We start from the raw sequence: 19,311 nt of genomic DNA, 5'->3' as shown, positions 1-19,311 counted from the left end.
TGACTTTACCTTCTATCTATTTCTGGTTCCCAAACTTAAATTTAATGTAAAAATTACAGAGGGATGATAGATAAGATTACATAAAAATGTAGAGGTTTTACACATCAAAACACAAAATAGAAATAAAATACAAAGAATAAATTGACAATATTTACCATATATAAGAGAAAAACCTAATGTAACTAGTATATTAAGATTGCATACAAATCTATGAGAACAAAGTAATGAGATCCCAATTATAAGTAGGTAAAGGATACCAACAGACTAGTTCACCCCCTCTTTGAAAAATGACTAATAAATGTAAGAAAAATATATTCAACTCTAAGAATAATCAAAAGAATATAAATTTAAAAACTATAATTTTCACCAATTAAAGTAGCAAATCGTTTTGGATAAACTATTCCATACTGGCCTAGGTATGGTGAGACAAATTCTTGTGTGCTCTGTTGGAGTAAATATAAATAAGGACATCTTTTCAGGAAAACAATTTGGTTGTCTCAGAAGCCTGATAAAAAATCTGTAACTTTTGACTAAATAATTCTACTATAATTATAGGGTGCTAGCTCAAGAAACTAATTTAAGATACAAAAAAAAAAACTTCATGTACAAAGATGTCCAATTAAGTACTATTTATAATAATAACAAAAAACAACCTGAAATAGGAGAATGTTTAAGTAAATTATTCTATATTCATACAATGAAATACTATGTCACCATTAAAAATATTTTTGAAGAATTGATAACAGGGGACATATTTGAGTCATCATGTTCCGTGGAGGCGGGGGGAACCTATCAGTATACAAATTGTTAATGGGGGGAAAAATCACATCAGGATATAGTATCGTCTTAATTAGTAAAAAATATATGGAAAAAAGACTAGAAGGAAATATACTAAAGTATGAACTCTTACCATGTCTGGGTAAGTGGGATTTTCAAATATGTATCATAACAATACTTTTATAGTTTTTAGAAAACATAATTTAATGCTGTTTATTAGAAGGAAATCCTCAAAGCAAAAGACCAAAGGCAGGTATCCCAGAATAGTTCATTGCCTGTGGTTGGAAGGTCGTCATAACCTTGTCAAAAACTCGTACTGGATTAACCGACTCAATGACTTAGCGTCATACATTAAACTTGAATTCACTGCACAGATGCTGTTACTCACATGCTCTTTAAGCCCACTCACTGCTAGGTTGGCAGCATGAGGTTTTGCAAGGAAAAAGTCAGCAAGCCATCTACCAGCTGGGGCTGTCCACGAGCACTCATGGCATTCTGCACTGCATTTGATGATGGCCCAACAGAGCCATCACTGTCTACAATATGTCAAAAGGAGCCACGCAATGACGTCAGTTTGGGCCCAAAGTCAGTGAATTCAATGAGACGAATAAGGTTAAAAAAAAAAAGTCAGTTGGCATCACATGAAGCAAAACTGATTGATTAACGGAACTTCTCACTTTTCAAATGATTTACATAGTATTCTGAGCAGTCTAATCTGCAGCTATTTCTAGCTACACTATCTCACTAGAGCCAATAATAAATTTTGTTGGGGCGCCTGGGTGGCATAGCGGTTAAGCGTCTGCCTTCGGCTCAGGGCGTGATCCCGGCGTTGTGGGATCGAGCTCCACATCAGGCTCCTCCGCTATGAGCCTGCTTCTTCCTCTCCCACTCCCCCTGCTTGTGTTCCCTCTCTCGCTGGCTGTCTCTATCTCTGTCGAATAAATAAAAAATCTTTAAAAATAAATAAATAAATAAATAAATTTTGTAAAATCTGCGATACGGTTCATCAAGGTACCACTGTTTCCGTCTTGACGGGCAACCTCCCGAGGCACATGAACTGCAGCAGCGGGGAGGGACCTGGCCTCCAGCCTTAGGCCAGAGCAGAAATCCCGAGGAAAGCGAGTCCTTCATATCTAACCTCTAAAGAAAAAGCAGAAGGAGCATCTTCTTACAAGAGCTACACTGCTGAAATCAGCCCTAATTCCCAGAGCTACTTCCCATTTCATGTTTACAAATGGCTTTTACAGCCTCCGTGGCTACGACAGGTTCCTTGGAACTGGAGACTGCTGTGTTATTATCATCTTCCCTCTTGTTTGTCCTCTCTATGTACAGATACTCATCAGGCTAGAAATACCTGTTCTACTAACCCCTGCAAAGGAAAGAAGGCACCCCACCACCCCAACGTGGAGGGAAAGTACTGCCTCAGAGGAAGGAGCCCCAGGTCTGGTCTCAGGGATTTCACTGACAGCGAGACCTTGTGTAAGCCACTCTGCTGCACAGCTGTGCACTGCACAAAAAATGGAAAGTTTGGAAAGTGTCATGTCCAAGAATATGGTAAACCAGATTCTCTGAAATCCTGCCCTAAAATGCAAAATAAAATAAAGAAACATCATTTAGCTGAAATAGATAGTTAAGCTCACAAGAAAGTAAGGGGAATTCTTAAAAGACAAAAAAATGAAGTGAGAGCAAAAAATCAGAATTTTTAAAAAGTGGTGAAGCCAAGGTTGCCAGGGGATGTTTGCTGATATTCACTGCTCAGGAAGATAGAAATGAGGCCTTGGGCCCTTAAAAGGTATCAAGTCAAAAAGCAGATGCTCTCTTCTGCCATCCTAACTCCACAAATTAAGTTAAATCTCCAAAGGGCTATCATCTACACCTTCAGGAAAAGAGGGAGTGACAGCGAAAGCAAGAACAAAACTGTTGTATGAAGTCAAAGGCATGGCTCCAGGTAAAAGGGGAAGTAGTATCCCCTGAGAATTTGTAACTTCAGGCCAACCTGCATGCATTCTTTCATTCATTACATATTTATTGAACACCTACTGTGTGCCAGGCTGTGAGCTAGACATTGAAAATACAGCGATGGACAAAACATGTCTGCCCCGCCTTGAAGGAGATTATATTCTAACCGTGGAAGACGGATAGTAACAAATATATATATATATATATATATATATATATATATATATATATATATATATATATATGTATTTAAATCAGCTGATGATGAATGTTAAGGAGAAAAATAAATAAGGGTGAGGATAATAAGTGACTGCCTAGAAGTAAAATTTTCTATAGTTTGGTGAAGGAAGGACTCTGATGACATAACATCTAAGCAAGACTTGAAAGAAGCGAGGGAGTGGTCCAGGCAGTGATCAAAGGGAAATGCTAAGAAGAGGGAACCAAAAATGTAAGAGCCCCTAAACCAGGTCTGTCTAAGCAAAAGAAGAGTACAGAAGATAGAGTTCAAGAGACAGCGGGGGACCAGACCACAGAGCATCTTGTGGGCCATATGGTAACTTGGAATTGGTTCTAAAGAGCCAAGAAGACACTGAAGGTTGAGTTAACATTCAGAAGGCTTACTTGGAGTGTTGTGTGGGGAACAGACCATAGAGAAGCAAGAGTGGAAGCCAGAGAACCAGTTAATAGAATGGGCCCTGCAAGAAGTGATGATGGCCTAGACAACTTGGTGCTATGGTCTGAATGTTCATATCGCCCCCAAATGCACATGTTGAAATCCTAACCCCCAAAGATGATGGTACTGGAAGGGTGGGGCCTTTGGGAGGTATTTAGTTCATAAGGGCATAGCCCTCATGAATGGACTCAGTATTCTTATAAAAGAGACTCCACAGAGCTTCCTAAGCCCCTTTCCCCATGTGAACGCACAGCCAGAAGATACTAGCCATGAACCAGGAGGAGGGCTGGTTTGCAAAAAGTAACCTTTCTGGTGCTTGATTTTGGACTTCCAACCTTCAGAACTACTGAGAAAGAAATTTCTATTCTTTCTAAACCACCTGGTCTATGGGAGTCTGCTATAACCACTGAAGCAGACTCAAACACTTGGCATAATGGAGATGGCAAAAACAGCCACCAGGATGTCCTGATGGACTACAAGTGATTTGCAAGAGAGAGAGGATCAAACGTGACTTTAGGACTTGTGGCCTGATTCACTGGAAGAAGAGGGTTGGCTTTCCTGAGATGGGGAAGGGCCGGGGAGGGACAGGTAGAGGACTGGTGGAGGTTGCCAGGCCAGGTGTGGGCGTACTCCACTTGACATCACATGAGACCCATGATTCCAGATACAGTTGTTACACCAGTAAGTTTTGACAAAATAGACAAGTTTCAAAAAAAAAAAAAAAATCTAACCTTCCAACTCTGATTTAAGAACAGGAAACCTGGCTATTCTTACAAGCTTGAAATAAATTTAATCAGGGGTTGTGGGTTTTGTCTTCCCACAAAGAAAACATAAGTAAATTCTAACCAACATTCAAGGATCAGGACATTTTCATTCTTGTTATACAACCTTTTAAGAGAAGAAAGGGAAAGAGAAGGACAGGAAGAGGGGCAGGAAGATGAGGGAGGAGGAAAGAAGGAACATCCCAATTAATGTCATAAAGCTAATGTGTCAAATTGAGAATCATACAAGAAAAATTATACCACAATCTCATCTGTGAACATAAATGCAACAATTCTAAATCACATATTAGCAAACCAAATCTGTGAGGGTATGAAAAGTAAAATACAGGGAGCCTGGGTGGCTCAGTTGGTTAAGCGTCTGCCTTCAGCTCAGGTCATGATCCTGGAATCCCAGAATCTAGTCCTGCATCGGGCTCCCCTCTCAGTGGGAAGCATGTTTCTCCCTCTGCCCTTAGCCCACTCGTGCTCGCTCTCTCTCACTCTCTCTCTCAAATAAATAAATAAAATCTTTTTAAACAAGGAAAGTAAAATACATATGATCAAGGTTAGTTTAATACTAGAGAAACTTTTACTTTAACTTACCTCAAATTAAAGGTTATGAGTAGGCCTTTCACCACAAAGGAATTACAAATGGTGAGTGGGATGGTGAGTCCATAAACATGTGGGAGATGTTCAAACTCATTAGTAAATTGGAGAAATACCATTTTAAACATATTAATCTGACAAAAAATTTTTTTTAATCCAATGATACCAAGGGTAGGCAATGACCAACCCAAGAACAATAAATAATCTTTAACAATAAGCAAATAACAACCCCTAGCACCTAGATTGTCAGTTCTTTTTTTTTTTTTTAAAGATTTTATTTATTTATTTGACAGAGATAGAGACAGCCAGCAAGAGAGGGAACACAAGTAGGGGGAGTGGGAGAGGAAGAAGCAGGCTCATAGCGGAGGAGCCTGACGTGGGGCTCGATCCCATAACGCCGGGATCACACCCTGAGCCGAAGGCAGACGCTTAACCACTGTGCCACCCAGGTGCCCCTAGATTGTCACTTCTAATACCTTTTTCCAGGATTCTGGAAAGACTGTTGATTCCAGGTGCATGACATAAAATGTATGAAATGAATCTGGCATTTCTTGTCATACCAGAAAATTAGGAAGCTGCTGAAGAGTGTTACCGATGACATACAGTACAAAAAGACATACAGACCAACTTACAGAGAGACTCGCCCTGGCCAGAGATGGGACAGTTGAGTGCCAATAAGTTTAAGAGCTGCAAGGGACTGAAATATTAAATATATTTCAAATGTGGTAGATAATAATTTTAAAAATTCACTGGTCATATCTAGAAGTTTTTGGAAACCAATTTGTTATTTTGAAAACTAGTAAATAAGGGGAAAGCAACAGGACAACTGAATCTGTTTACAAACTGTATCTTAGGATACCAAATGGTTGACGAGGAAAAGGATTACTTTTATTTTTTTAAGATTTTATGTATTTATTTTGAGACAGAGAGAGCACAAGGGGAGGCAGAGAGAGAGAGAGAGAGAATCTTAAGCAGACTCCATGCTGAGTACAGAGCGTGGGGCTTAAGCTCACAACCATGAGATCATGACCTGAGCCGAAATCAAGAATCAGACTCTTAACCGACTGAGCCACCAGGTGCCCCTCTTTATGTTTTTTTTTTTTTTTTAAGATTTATTTATTTATCTTTTAGAGAGAGAGAGTGGGGGGAGGGGCAGAGGGAAAGAATCTCAAGCAGACTCCATTCTGAGTGCAAGCCTGACTTGGGGCTCAATCCCATGACCCCTGAGATCATGACCTGAGCTAAAACCAAAAGTCAGGCATTTAACCAACTGAGCCACCCAGGCACTTCGAAAAGGATCTCTTTATAGAAGTATCCCAGCTAATAAATGAAGTGGGGGTGATAGAATTTTTATATTTTAATGCCAGAATTAAATAATGAATCTAGACAGTTATCATTAATGGCTGTTGTTAACATCATAAGAAAGAGTTAACCATATTATATGCTTCCTGATAGATGGAAGTCCACCGCATTATCTGAAGTATTCTTGTCCGAAAATTAAAGCTAAATGTGATCAGTTCTGTAGATCTTACCACCAATTTACAGAAAACAGAGGGTTCAGTGGAACATGTTGGTTGACATACTGGGATGTAATTGCAAAATCTAGACTGTGGGAAAGCATATGGAATAAATGACCTGGTTTCTTCAACAAGGAAAACTGCAGAACGTAATTAGAGGTGGAGTACCAAAGGTAAGCAAGACTGTGCCGCACACGGAACCCTCCCGTACTGCTTGTGGGCATGCCACCTGACGCAATCACTTCGGTCAATAACTAGTCAATATCCAGGGGACTCAGTGCTGCATAGACCTCCACAGTAGATGCTCCCCCTCTAGCTTCAGACCCTGGAGAAACGCTTGCCTGTGGGCGCCAAGAGACAGTATGGGAGTGTTCATAATGACAACATTTGAATAGTAAGAACCCCCGACCCAAATGTCCAACAATCACAATGACAAAAGTAAAACATGGTGTATTCGTAAAAAGGAATACCACGTTTCCGTGAAAAATGAATAAACAGAGCTACCTGTGTCAACACGGACAAATCTCCCATCATGTTGCGTATTTCTGAAGAATACATACAGAATAATACATTTTCTACAAAGTTCAAAAACTCATAAATCTAAACAGCATATTGTTCAGGGTCACAAGTGTGTCTGATGGGCTTAAAAGGCCTGACATAGGTTGGGCAGATCTACAGGTAGTGAAACCATTCAGAAAAACAAAAGAACGCTAAAAACAAAATTCAGCCAAGGGTTTGCCTGAAGGACGGAGGATATGAGGGGCTCGGTTACAGAACAGATACACCGCGCCTTCAACAGCAGGATGTCTCCAAGTGGTTGTGGACATATGGGTGTTTGTTGCATTATTCTTTATAATATATACATATATATATACACATATACATATATATTTATATTCATCTATGTATATGCGCTATTTCAAAGTTTGTTAAAGAGAGTGAACCAAATGACTAGAATCTTTTCTATCACTTACAATTCAACCTGTGTAACTTATTTCCCTCACATGCCCATTGGGAAAAATAATAGTAATTTTCTCATAGAATGTGGTGAAGATGAAATTGATTAGTGCACATCAAGTGCTTGGCTTAGAGCCAGGCATATATTAAGTGCTCAATAAATGTAACTAGTACCATTACCATTATCTTCTTATTCACCACCAGCACTGCCTGGAGAGCACACCTTTAAGTATGATCGAGGACAGGAATTATTAAAATCTCTAACCAAGGAAGAAGTTGTCAAAGAATATTTTGTATTGTTGCTTATAGCAAAGTGAGTGCCAGCCAGGGGACAACTTCGTCCTCCTCCCTCTGCCCCATGGCTGGCTTGGTTTTGACTGAAACCACAGGCTGAGCCCAAAGGCTTACAAAGAGTCATGATGAAGAATGCTGAGAACACAGCACCACAGTTTTCCTCAACAGCCAAACATTCTCAAGGAGCTTCGAGAAAGCTGTGTCCTTCCGTGTAAACAATGTGATGACCTCATTCAAAACTGTCTGTCCAACCTGCCCCAGGCCTTTCCAGCCTGTCAGACAGATCCACTCACCACCATGACTCGGCCTTCCTCGTTTGCTCTTGGCCTGCATTTTCCCCAGTCTTGTCTTATTGGACACAGAACCCTTGACTCCTTGATTTCAGCTTCTGCCTCTCCTGAGGCATTTTGGACTTGGTCCGCTTCTTAGTCTCCCTATCACTTAAACAGTAGAGTTCACCCCATCAAAGCTTGTCTTACCCTCTGGGGCTCCATCTTCTGGGAGGCACCGAATAGGAAAGCGTTTTCTGGTTCCAGGCACAATACTGCCAGCTTTCATAAAATGCTTTTGGTTACAAGTAACAGAAACTCCAACCTAAGTTGACATAAATAATAAAGACAGTATTGGTTCAGTAACTAAAAACCACAGTAATAGGGTGAATGTCAGTGGCCCAGTGGTGGCACCAAAGATATGGTTTCTTTTCATCTTCTCTTCTGGGGTAGTGGCTTCATCCTAAAGCTAACTCCCTGCATGTTTGCAAATTGGCTGGAAGCAGCTTTAGGGGCTATGTGTTTCTTCACTTATGTCTAGCAGGAAGGGGAAGAAATCTCTCTCCTAGTAGCTCTCTGGGAAATGAGACATCTTTTTTTCCCCAAAAGTCTCTAGAAAATCTTTCTTTTGGTTCATATGCCTGAATTGGGTTGTGTGTCCTGAACTAAGCACTATGGCTAGGGGGATGGAATTTTCTGGTTGGGGATTAGCTAATGAGGGTCTAGGCTCTGTTTTTGGAATGGTCTCCTCTCCCAGAGCATGCAAGGCTAGCAGAAGAGGCACAGTTCCTCTGCCATTTCACCCTCGCCCCCAGATCCATTCTCTGCTCTGTTCTACACCCTCAGGGGCCAACTTGTCAGAATGCATTATACCAGCTGTCTTGCTCTCTAGTTTCTAGTTGCATTTGATCCTGGGAACAGCAACAGGAGATGAGAAGGTGGGAGGAGAACAGGGTGGAGGTAACTATTTTCCCAGCTGCTCCTTGTCTTGCTGCGTCTCCAGCAGAGGCTGTGTTCCTCTCTGGGGACAACTCCTGCTGGGTGGCCCCCACTCTTCCAGCTGCAGCTCTAGCCAGGCTCTGGGCCCGTTCCCTCCTTCATTCCCTCAGGCCACGAGGTGGAACGGCTCTCCAGCTCTCTGCTGTTGCCAGTCCCTCAGCACCCCACTTACATCTCTGTAACTAGCCCCTTCATTAATGCTGTGGTTGACTTCTGTTTCCTTCTCGGACCTTGACTAGTACAATATCTGAGTGAAGATTGGGAAAACGTTACCAAGAGGAAGGAAGAATGGATCACAGCAAATGTCCTCTGTTACCCACTGCTCCTGCCCTTGTCACCACCCCCTCTCACACACTGATGGGAAACTAGAAAACTGCCCCTCATTGGTATCTAACAGACTGTTTACCATTCTAGCTTTTATTCTGCTATGAATTACATACAATATCAATAATATTTTAAAATAGATACACACACAATAGGAGTCCTATTTCTTTCTAGAGAAATGTTCTCGTCGTTCCCTGAAAGCAAAGGACTTCCAGTTGCTTCATGAGCCTCACTTCAGGCAGAGCAATGCTAAGATCTTCAGACCTGGTCTTTCTGCCAAAAATGGTGCCTGACTGCTCATAGCGCATTTCAATCATCAACTGGAAAACAGAACACAGGAAAACAGGGAGAGAGAGTGAGTGGACAAGGACTCTCAGAATGGAGCAGGGCCTAAATCAGTGAGTTATCCCACGAGAAGTGCACATGCACAAGCCTCCTGGTTATTTGACCCAGGCCTCAGGGACAGTGGCATGTGTCTCCTCATTATTGCCAACCCTTCTGCCACCTCCACATGCGGGCTCACTGTGACCCTGGGGAGGGAATCTTGTGCTCACAGCAGCACTGGGGAGGTCAGGCCAAACTAGTTTTGGGGAGGGAGGCTTTGTACAGGAAAGGGGGTACAATTATGGGGTTGGGAGTCTGCTACACAGGAGAATTCCTACTGGGTAGAAAATGTTGCAAGTTGCGCACACTGAATAGAAAAATGTATACTAAATAATGAGAAGAGATGGGCTCAGGACTGCAGAGAAATCTTATTCCAGAAAGTAACCCACCCCTACACCTTCAGGAAAGAATGAGCCCTTGCAACTGGTCTAACTGGTTGTCAACTAAGATGGACTGAAGAGGAAAACTGCTGGGCTTTGTCATGATAAATATACATGTGTGTATACGTGTGTGTGTGTGTGTGTGTGTGTGTGTGTGTGTGTGTAGGTTTGTGTGAGGTTCCCCACCACAGACAAGGTTCTCTTTTACCCTCTCACTTCTTTGTAATTTCATGACTGTGCTTTACTGGGCGAGCCCACCTACCTCCATCGGACCCCATCCTGACAGCCGGGGAAGGACATGCACATCGCACAGGGGCGAGCACCTGGCACCCCGCCTCACCACAGCTGTTCCAACCACGTAAGAAGCACGGGGTAACCGGCCATTCTCCATGAGAACAAAGGGCCAAGGATGCAGAGATAATTGTATCAAAGGGATTCAACTTCCTGGATGACCTCATTCCAAAGATCTGCAGAGCCCAGATAAGCATCACAGGGCTCTGGCAGAGGGCCCCTCCAGGGAAAGACAAGGGCAGGAAGCTGACTTGCCATGGTCTGTTCTGACTTCCTTGCCTGAGAGGCAGAGCACCTGTGGCCAAAGCCATGACGCCTCATGCCAGCTCCCGCCAATTCCACAAGGAAGACAAATGATGGTCCCATCACCCCCGGTGGAAGGACTCCACTGAACCCATGAGGGTCCCCTAGGGAGTTTTTCCTTCTGTGTCCCCAACCATATACATTTCTCATATTTTTATTCAAATGAATTTTATTCAAAAGAAGTTCATTCTTGAACTTCTTCTTTCATATTATCAGAATATACAGCATCAAAAATAGTAAGACTCGGTTACAAAACAGTACGTTTCAGAATATGATTTGTGCACCTAACGGCAATAGTTAACAATAGAGAAAATGAAATGATGTTTTTAAGCATGTACTGATTCATCTTCTCATCATTCCTGGAGCACTTTCTCTGCCAGACACAAATTCAAGCCTGGGAGAAAGATAAAACACATGCCCTCTTCTGACAGAGCTCACGGATTCATTAGAAGTCACAGAGGCTTAAATGGTTATAGAAGCGTTGCAGAGAATTCTATCCCTAGAAGTCCTACTAGTATTATATTAAATAATAAATAAACCAGAAGACTCATGTATCAAAACTTTGTTTCATATTGTTCAGTTTGGCCCCAGAATTTGTTAACGTATTCAATACTCTCACCTCAAGTCAACTGCCTTGTTCCAGTAGAACCTTCCGCAGTGACGGGAAGGCTCTAAATCTGCACTGTCCAATGGCATGGCCATGAGCCACATGCGGCTGTGGAATACTTGACATATGACTGCGGAACTGCATTTTGAAATTTAATTAATATAAATTTAAATAGTCACCTGTGGCTGGTGGTTACAAGGTTACCTAACACAGGTTCTCTAGATCTGGCCAGGCGTGCCAAAACCCATGAAGGTTAATCCACTGAGATTAAAATCGAGTAACACACCAGTGAGAATGGCCAATGAAGCATTAATGAGTCAACTGCCTGCCCACCTGGACCCACTGGGCCTTGAAAGTCGGGAAGAAAATGAGCCTGTTACTGAGATGGGGCAGGAAAGGGCGTAGGAAGTGCAACCATAATGCAGTGAGAGATGGCTAAAATGGAAGGAGCAGGCATGAACAAACCAGAGCTAGTCTGGGCCGGGGAGGGGGAGGGGGGAGGACAGGCAACACAAAGCTGGGGAGGGTCAAAAAACAAAATTAAAGCGCCTTCAAACTTTAGTAAAATTTCTTAAAATTTGAGATATTAGGGATATCAATTCAATGCAATCCCAAAACTGTCTATTGACAACCCTCCTTCCATCAACAAATGTTTTTCTAAATGCTTCCCATGTGCTCGGCACTTGGGGGTGGTTAAGAAATCTACGGTCCCATCAACCTCCACCTTGAAAAGGCTGAGGTTTTCGCTGGAGACAAATGAACACAGGCAGAGCAGTGAGACCCTACGCAAGACAGTGTTCAGTAAAGCCCTGAATGCATCTAACTGAGCCTAGCTCAAGCACCGCGGCTGGAGAGGAAGGGCGCGGACACGTGAAGCCTGCAGTCACCAGGGAGTCTGCACTGAGAAAAGCTTTGACACCAGCTCTCTGCAATGCCCAGGAAGAGTTCAAGCCAGCCTGGCCCCCCCACCTCCAGCAGCTGCCTTCGTCAGACCTGCCGCACCCCGGTTTTTGCCAACACGACCGGCAGTTTCGCAATGTGCCTGCCGTCTCTCGTGTTGAGCTGTAGTTCAGGCAGAACCGTTGGTGGCCCTGCCAGGGATGACCAGCGCTGGAGTCACAGACCTCAGCTTACATCCCAGCTTTGTCAAGTCCTAGGTGGGGGACTTCCAGAAAATTCTTTAACCTTCCTAAGCCTTGATTTCTTCATATGTGAAATCAGACTAATATAGCCATCCATAGGGTTTTTGTGATGATTAAATGAGACAAATAAAAGGCTTACACAGCTAATTTTTTAAAAAGATTTTATTCATTTGAGAGAGAGAGAGGGTACGGGGCAGGGGGTGGAGCAGAGGGAGAGGGATAAGCAGACTCCTGTTGAGCGCGGAGCCTCGCTTGAGGGGTTTGACCCCCCAATCTGAGATCATGACCTGAGCCAGAATCAAGAGTTGGATACTTAAATGACTGAGACCCCCAGGTACCCCCAGAGCTAAATTTTCTTTAACTGTTTTTCATACTTTACCTGGCAATTTCCAATCCATCTTTTAAGATTTATCCTCCCTGTCCCAAGAAAGCTCCCCTGACCCCCCCTTGCTGTTGGATGCCTTTCCCTGCTTACCTCACTCATAGCCAGCGTGATAATACATCCTACTTCCCCTGGAACAGTCCCAGTTTATGCCTGGCATCCCACGCAGTTTCTAGCATTTGTCCCACATGTTTATTTCTGTAAAATACTGTCCGTGATGATTGCACTAACATACGCTGGGGTGAGTTTGGTAGAGGTCCACCTTGTGCTTCTAGCTTCTACCATGGTCTGGTCTGCAGATATGTAAGATGCACCGGCAGGAAACAGGGTCCTGCCTTTAAATGGTGCTTAAATCTGAAGACGACCGGCAACAACCTGTTTCTTTTCCTGAGTTTTTCTAGATGAAACCTGGAACAGGTGATAACTAACCTCTCCCTTTCAGGGACAGTGGGTAGTGCACTTGCTGCTGACACAGTGAAATTTGTTTCCGCAAGCCCTGGTCTCGGAAGGCGGGGGAGATGTATTCAGCACCACTGCTCCTGCCTGCCCTTCGGTGTGCCGGCCAGGTGTGTCTTGGCCGGTGCGGGGGCCTGGAAGATACGCTAAGCCACCAAACTCTGGTCAGCATAGTCTGGAAAATAAGGGAAATTAGACATGAGGTGCTTGTGTAAAATATGCAGGAGCTGGAGACTCAGAGCTCCTGCAATAACGTATAATGAGTAATCTGAATGCTCTTGCTATAGAGGTTTTTCATTTGTAATATGGCATAAAATTACATCTATTTTGGGGCACCTGGATGGCTCAGTCAGTTAAGTGTCTTCCTTCGGTTCAGGTCATGATCCCGCGGTCCTGGGATCAAGTCCCGTATCGGGCTCCCTGCTCAGCGGGGAGTCTGCTTCTCCCTCGGCCTCTGCTGCCCATGCCCCCCTCCACCCTGCTTGTGCTCTCTCGCTCTCCCTCTGTCAAATAAATAAAATCTTTTTTAAAAATTACATTTATTTTACTATTTTGTTAATACTTTTTTTTTTTTTGGTTTAGCAATGTTTTCAGCAGCAACTGAACAAAGAATGTACATGTTAAATGAAAAACGACCGAGTTTCCATGTATTAAGAAAGTTGCTGCCTATGTAATGGGCATACCATCTTGGATAACATTTATCATCCACTGTTGGGTTCTGGTGTCATTCCTGACCACATTAAAACCTGACACAAATCTATTGAAAAAGTTCCAGCCTCTATTTCAAAAGTTAGAACTACTTTAAAAAGACTGTGTTCCTGGATGACAATTTCACATATGCAGCTGTAGGAGGGGGTTGACGTATCACTCTGGGAAGGATGACTTTTCATTCTGATCAAATGACTATTCTTCTCAATTAATTTTGCCCCTGTTTATTCCAAATCTGTATGTACAAAAAGTGTGCTGGTGAGATTCAAAGTCTTTTTTATATTAGGGTCCTCAGATAATCAATTAAATCTAATGATGTGTGAATTTTCTTCTCCTTACAATTCATGAAATCAAAGTAAAATGTTGGAAGTCTATTCTCAGGGAAAACATCTGACATCGTTGGGAATACTGTTAAAAATTCAGCTCAAAAGTTCAATATCCGAAGATAAAACATGTTTCTACGGTAATAATAGGAACACAATTTTTTGGGGGAACTTAGGCTCATGGAAAAATAATGTTCTTACCAAATTAAGAAAGCCAGAGAGCAGGATGTACTTGGAAATTGTTGTGGAGCACATAATTCATGATTGTATCCAAACAACTGTGATATTCCACCAAAGGAAACAGAAACTGTCATTGTCAAAAATTACAAATGTTTCTATATATGAATGAAGTAACAAAAGTACAAAATTCTTGTGACAGAGCTTGTATTAAGTTTCTGATCACCCCTCTCAAAAAACCCCATGCATCAACAATAACAACAAAAACTTCAGCTTGGCAGTACATTTTTTTCTTTCTCTGTTGCCCATCAGCAATCTGGTTTTAGAAATGTTTGAGCCTTTGAATAATAACTATTTTGTAAATCACCCTACGTGTCCTGGAATACTACTGAATTCTTTTGAAATAATTCCTTAAATGTTGGTTGCATTGTGATGAAAATCAATTGGAATATTTTAATAAATTATTCAATAGATGGAGCACAAAAAAATTCAGGTTGCAAAACTTTTTACGAATCGTAATTATCTAAAACAAGCTTACAACAGGGACAGATTGAAATTGTCTCTACCCAAGGAATGAAGGAAATGAAGAAATTAAATCTTAGGAGCTCAGAAGTATAAACTATCTTGATTTGTGAGAAAAATCTGTTGATGAAGCTCCTATTTTTAATTAGGATCAATTTATATTCTGTACTAAAATGAAACTGAAAAGGCCTGCAATTTAACAACATCTAACTTCAGTGAAGCATTCAAAAGAATCATAAATAGTGAGGAATTATTTCGCAATTGATGCCTTGTAAAAATATTTGTTGAATAAAGATGCTCTGAACGGCAGCAAAAGACATACATGGGGAAGTTATTTGGGCTGAAATATTAACATATTCTGATTTGAAACCTTAGAATGAAGACTGTCCTCTATCCGCACTTGCTCTGCGCTTTCTAAATAATTCAGAATCTCAGGGCTGGGTGGCTCAGTCAGTTAAGCATCTGCCTTCTGCTCAGGTCATGATCCCAAGGTCCTGGGATGGAGCCCCCCTCTGCTCATGCTCTCTCTCTCTCTCTCCCTTTCTTGCTCTCTCTCAAGTAAATAAATGAAATGTTTAAAAAAAAATTCACCACCTGTAGAGTATCCTCTCAATTAAAAACATTTTGGTCCACAGAGAAGGGTCAATTTCAAATTATTAATCATAAAATGCAACTGTAAATGATGTGGCAATTTTATTTTAAAAATTAAAATTAAAAAGACATTGGCATGAATACTTTCTTCAAAAATGCCAAGGACTTTACTGAAGAGACAAATACGACTGAATAACTGATTAAAGTATGTGGATTTATGTATGTACAATATTATTACATTTGCTTGATTTTCTTAATATAAAATAGTTTATTAAAAATCTTGCATCATGTATATGAATAACTATTTTTTATTTTTTAAAAAGAATTTCGTTTTTAGATTCTTTTTTAAAAAAGATTTTATTTATTTATTTAACTATTTGAGAGAGAGAGCATGAGCGGTGGGGGCGGGGGTGGAGTCGGGAGGGGAAAGACAGAGGGAGAAGCAGACTCCCCACTGAGTCTGATGCGGGGCTCAATCCCAGGACCCTGAGATCATGACCTGAGCTGAAGGCAGATGCTTAACCGGGTAACCCACCCAGGCGCCCCTATATTCATTTTTGAAGAAAATTATCTATAGTTCTACCACTAGGCTGAAACTAATTTGTTAGTCAATAAATAATTTCAACAGCTATGTAATTTCCATTCTTCTAACCACCCCCGTGGCATAGGTGTGCCGGGTTGGCTAAGTCCTAAGCTTGCCCCAGCTGTAGCTCACACCTGTCTTCTTCATGACTACATATCATTCCTTCCCATTCCACTGGAACTGCCTTGGTTTGATGTGAACAGCAAGCATTTGATGTCACTGACTTGGAATCCCTTCAGTTGCTTTACCATGTGTCAGGCACTGTTTAATTTAATCCTTGTTAGCCTCTGAGATGGGCATTCTAATTATCCCCATTTACAGACAAGAAAACTGAGGTGGGGAGGTTAAGTAATTCTTCTATGGCCCCACCTCCTACACAGTGACAGAGCTGGGATCAGAGCCCAGGCAGTCCTCCTGCAGAGCCCATGTCACTAACAACATTTCTCTCAGGAAATGTCTGTGGAATAAAAACCAAATGAATGAATGGATGAACGAATGAATGAATGAATGAACGAACGAACGAACGAACAAATGAACAGGAACAAAGCAATGGCAATCATTGTAACCATGATGGGCACAAACATCACCGTAAGAGGAAGTGTCTAACATACAACGCCATATTCACAACACAGCTGGAAAGTTTGGAGTTATAACCAGCAATTTTCAAGGGAAAAGGAATGACTGTAAGTAAACAGGACTGTTTACTCAGCACGCCAACTGCCAGGATGCAAGGAGTCAAGAAAACAAACATGCTTTCCCCCCTGCTGATAACAGAGACCTCTCGATTTTGGTTGTTTGCTCAGACTCTGATAACCAGACGCCCTCCCTGGCTCAAACCAGGATGCTGTGGGCCCCGTCCTGTCAGCCCTGGATTTCGGATCCAGCACCGCCCCCCGCCCCGGAGGTGGCCTGGCCTGCAGCTGGAGCCTGCGGGGCAAGGGGGGAAGTCTTGAGGAGCTCTTCCTCAAGCGTCTGGGATTGGAAGTGGTGGATGGTAGAGTGTCTGAGGCATCAGGAAAGGTACTGAGGGTGAGGGCAAGAGAGGAAGGCTAGACTGATGGGCCTCTTTGAGGGCTGGAACCCGGTGGTGACTTTGACAGTTGGAACCTCGGGAAAGAAAACTTTGACGGAAGGGAGCATGGTTCGGTGTGGTATGGGGTTGGTGAGTTTGAGACATTTGGGAATTGGTTGGAGAGAGAGTGTGGAAGGCTGAGAAAGGACCAGGGTGCCCTGGGTCACCTCGCCTCTCAGAGGTGCTGTCGGAAAGAAAGAAGGTATAGAGATGAAGGAGGCACACAGCTGGGCTCAGATGGAAGAAACACAAGATGAGAAGACAGTGCTTGGAGAAGGAAAAGCAGAGACCACGGGCACACCAAATAACCCTGCCACTCGAAGCCCCTCTCAGCCGTGGCCTGGCAGCACCCAGATTTCACTTGAAGAAGGAACTTGTGGTTAGCTGACAGGCTGCCTACACCTCGGGCACTCCCCAGTGGAAGCCAGTGCGCTCTGAAATCCTGCTCATGCCCCCCATTCTTTCAGCAGCGGCAAATCTGCACGGGGGGGGGGGGGGCGGGGAGGGCCTTCCTCACCTGATCCTGCTTCTTCCTTTTTCCCCAGGTGGTTCCCCAATACACCTGGACTCAATTCTATTCTGGCGTCTGCTTCTTGGAGGAGCTGAACACACTCCCCCAGATCTCTGCAAGTGACACTCCTTTTATAAGACCCAGAGAAGATCCTAGTGTCGGTTCTCTGGTTATCTTCAGGGACCTAGGGCCCACCACTAATGTTCATGTACTCACTTGTTCAATGCCTTATTCATTGGATCTACTGTTCTGATAGGTTTTGGTTAAGCGCCCACTATGTGCCAGGAACTGTGCTGGATCCCGGGCATAGCATGTGAATAAAGAAGACACAAGTGACAATCTTTTTCAGGCAAACGTGGAAAATGGAAGGCCATCAGGAGCCCATGGAGGAAAAGCTCTCTCTGGCTGTGGCAGAGACTTAAAGCAGTATCTTCCACCTGATGCGAAAACACACTAAACGATCGTCCCAATAGAAGGAAGAGATCCTCAGTTCCACGCACTGTCACTTCTGCTGCGGCTGCGCCCCACATGGTAAAGTCCCCGCTACCCGCAGCTAGCAGAGGAGGGCGACAGCACATCCATGGTAACTCCCGGCATGGTCTAGGGGTTGGCATCACCAGCCGCCTTGTCTGCTTTCGGCTCCGTCTCCCTCCCCCACCCCACCCCCAACCAAGAGTCAGGCAAAACGCTCCATTTGACTGGTGCCACCATGAATTTGGTTTCTAGACAGTGTCCCAAATTTCACCGCAGCTGAACAAGCGCTAGGCCCGAGAAGCTGCCGCCCAGCAGTGGGAGCCAGGTAGAAGGGGGACGGTCACGTGGAAGCCTGCAGGAATGTGGCAAAGGAGGCTTCACAGGGCCCTGGGCCAGCCCACAAGGCCAGCCCTGTAAACTGGCTCTCAGAGGGATGCAGGCTGAGTCCCACTTCCCCGGGCCCCCGACACCTGCGTGATGCAGGGAAGCCGGAAGGCCCTGCCGCCTGAGGAGCTCCTGGGGAAGAACAGCCACAGAGCCCGTGGGTCCCGCCTGATGACGCAGGACTGCTCTTAGGACCAGGATGTAGGGCCGGGACTCTGGGGGAGGTAGGTGTTTGAATCCCAGCTCTGCCATCCTTGGCCCATGACAAGGATCAAGTCCTTTCACTTCTCCAGGACTCAGTTTCCTCTGCTCTAAAGGAGAGAGAGTAGCTGCATCTACCTCACTGGGTTGTTGTGAGAATTACATGAGATAATGTCTAGAAAGCCCTTTGCACTCTGCAAGGCAACTCGAAAGTGTAGGACCACCCCTAGTCATCAGTATTCTCGTATGCCTGGCTCTGGTCTCCACAATGACCTCAGTGGCCTCTGACTACGTGTCATTCCACTCTCATCTATTTCCTCATAAAATGAAAAACTAAAATATAAATGCCCTTCCACTTTCAGGAAGCGGTGTCTGAAATCAACAGCCATCAAGAAGATCACAGGGGCCACTCCTACTGTAGACACACTGGTCAAGCTCATGGAGAAAATGGCCCATAAGCCCCAGAGACCACCACTAAGGGCTCTCTGCTTCGGCCCCTCACGGCCACCCTGGGAGAAGCAAGGGTCTCCTCCAGGACAATGGGAGGGATTGTGCCTCTGACAAGGATTCCACCTGTGGCTCTGAGTGACAGGTCTTGATCTCAGGCTCACTGAAAGTTAGGAAGTGAAACCGTTTCCGAACAGTTGCTGTTTTGTTGGTTTTCCCCTGGAGACCTAACCGATT

At 43.6% G+C, this 19,311-nt stretch overlaps 1 protein-coding gene across 6 annotated transcripts in view; it reads right to left on the bottom strand.

The window, feature by feature from the left end:
• RAPGEF5 (Rap guanine nucleotide exchange factor 5) overlaps nucleotides 1–19,311 on the bottom strand; it is a 328,587-nt gene that overhangs the window by 277,286 nt on the left and 31,990 nt on the right. For 4 of the 6 annotated variants that reach the window (XM_087860984.1, XM_087860979.1, XM_087860985.1 and 1 more), the window contains exons 2-3: nucleotides 9,285–9,456; nucleotides 8,024–8,138 (exon numbers count right to left, since the gene is read on the bottom strand). The exons of the other annotated variants lie outside the window; for them this stretch is intronic. The gene's annotated coding sequence lies outside the window, so the exon portion shown is untranslated. The remainder of the gene's footprint in view (nucleotides 1–8,023; nucleotides 8,139–9,284; nucleotides 9,457–19,311) is intronic. 6 annotated transcript variants of the gene reach the window in all.

The sequence above is a fragment of the Ursus americanus genome, chromosome 3, assembly GCF_024610735.1.
Source record: "Ursus americanus isolate L20-20 chromosome 3, mUrsAme1.1.p, whole genome shotgun sequence".
NCBI classification, from domain to species: domain Eukaryota; kingdom Metazoa; phylum Chordata; class Mammalia; order Carnivora; family Ursidae; genus Ursus; species Ursus americanus.
This window is presented reverse-complemented; position numbering and strand designations above follow the sequence as displayed.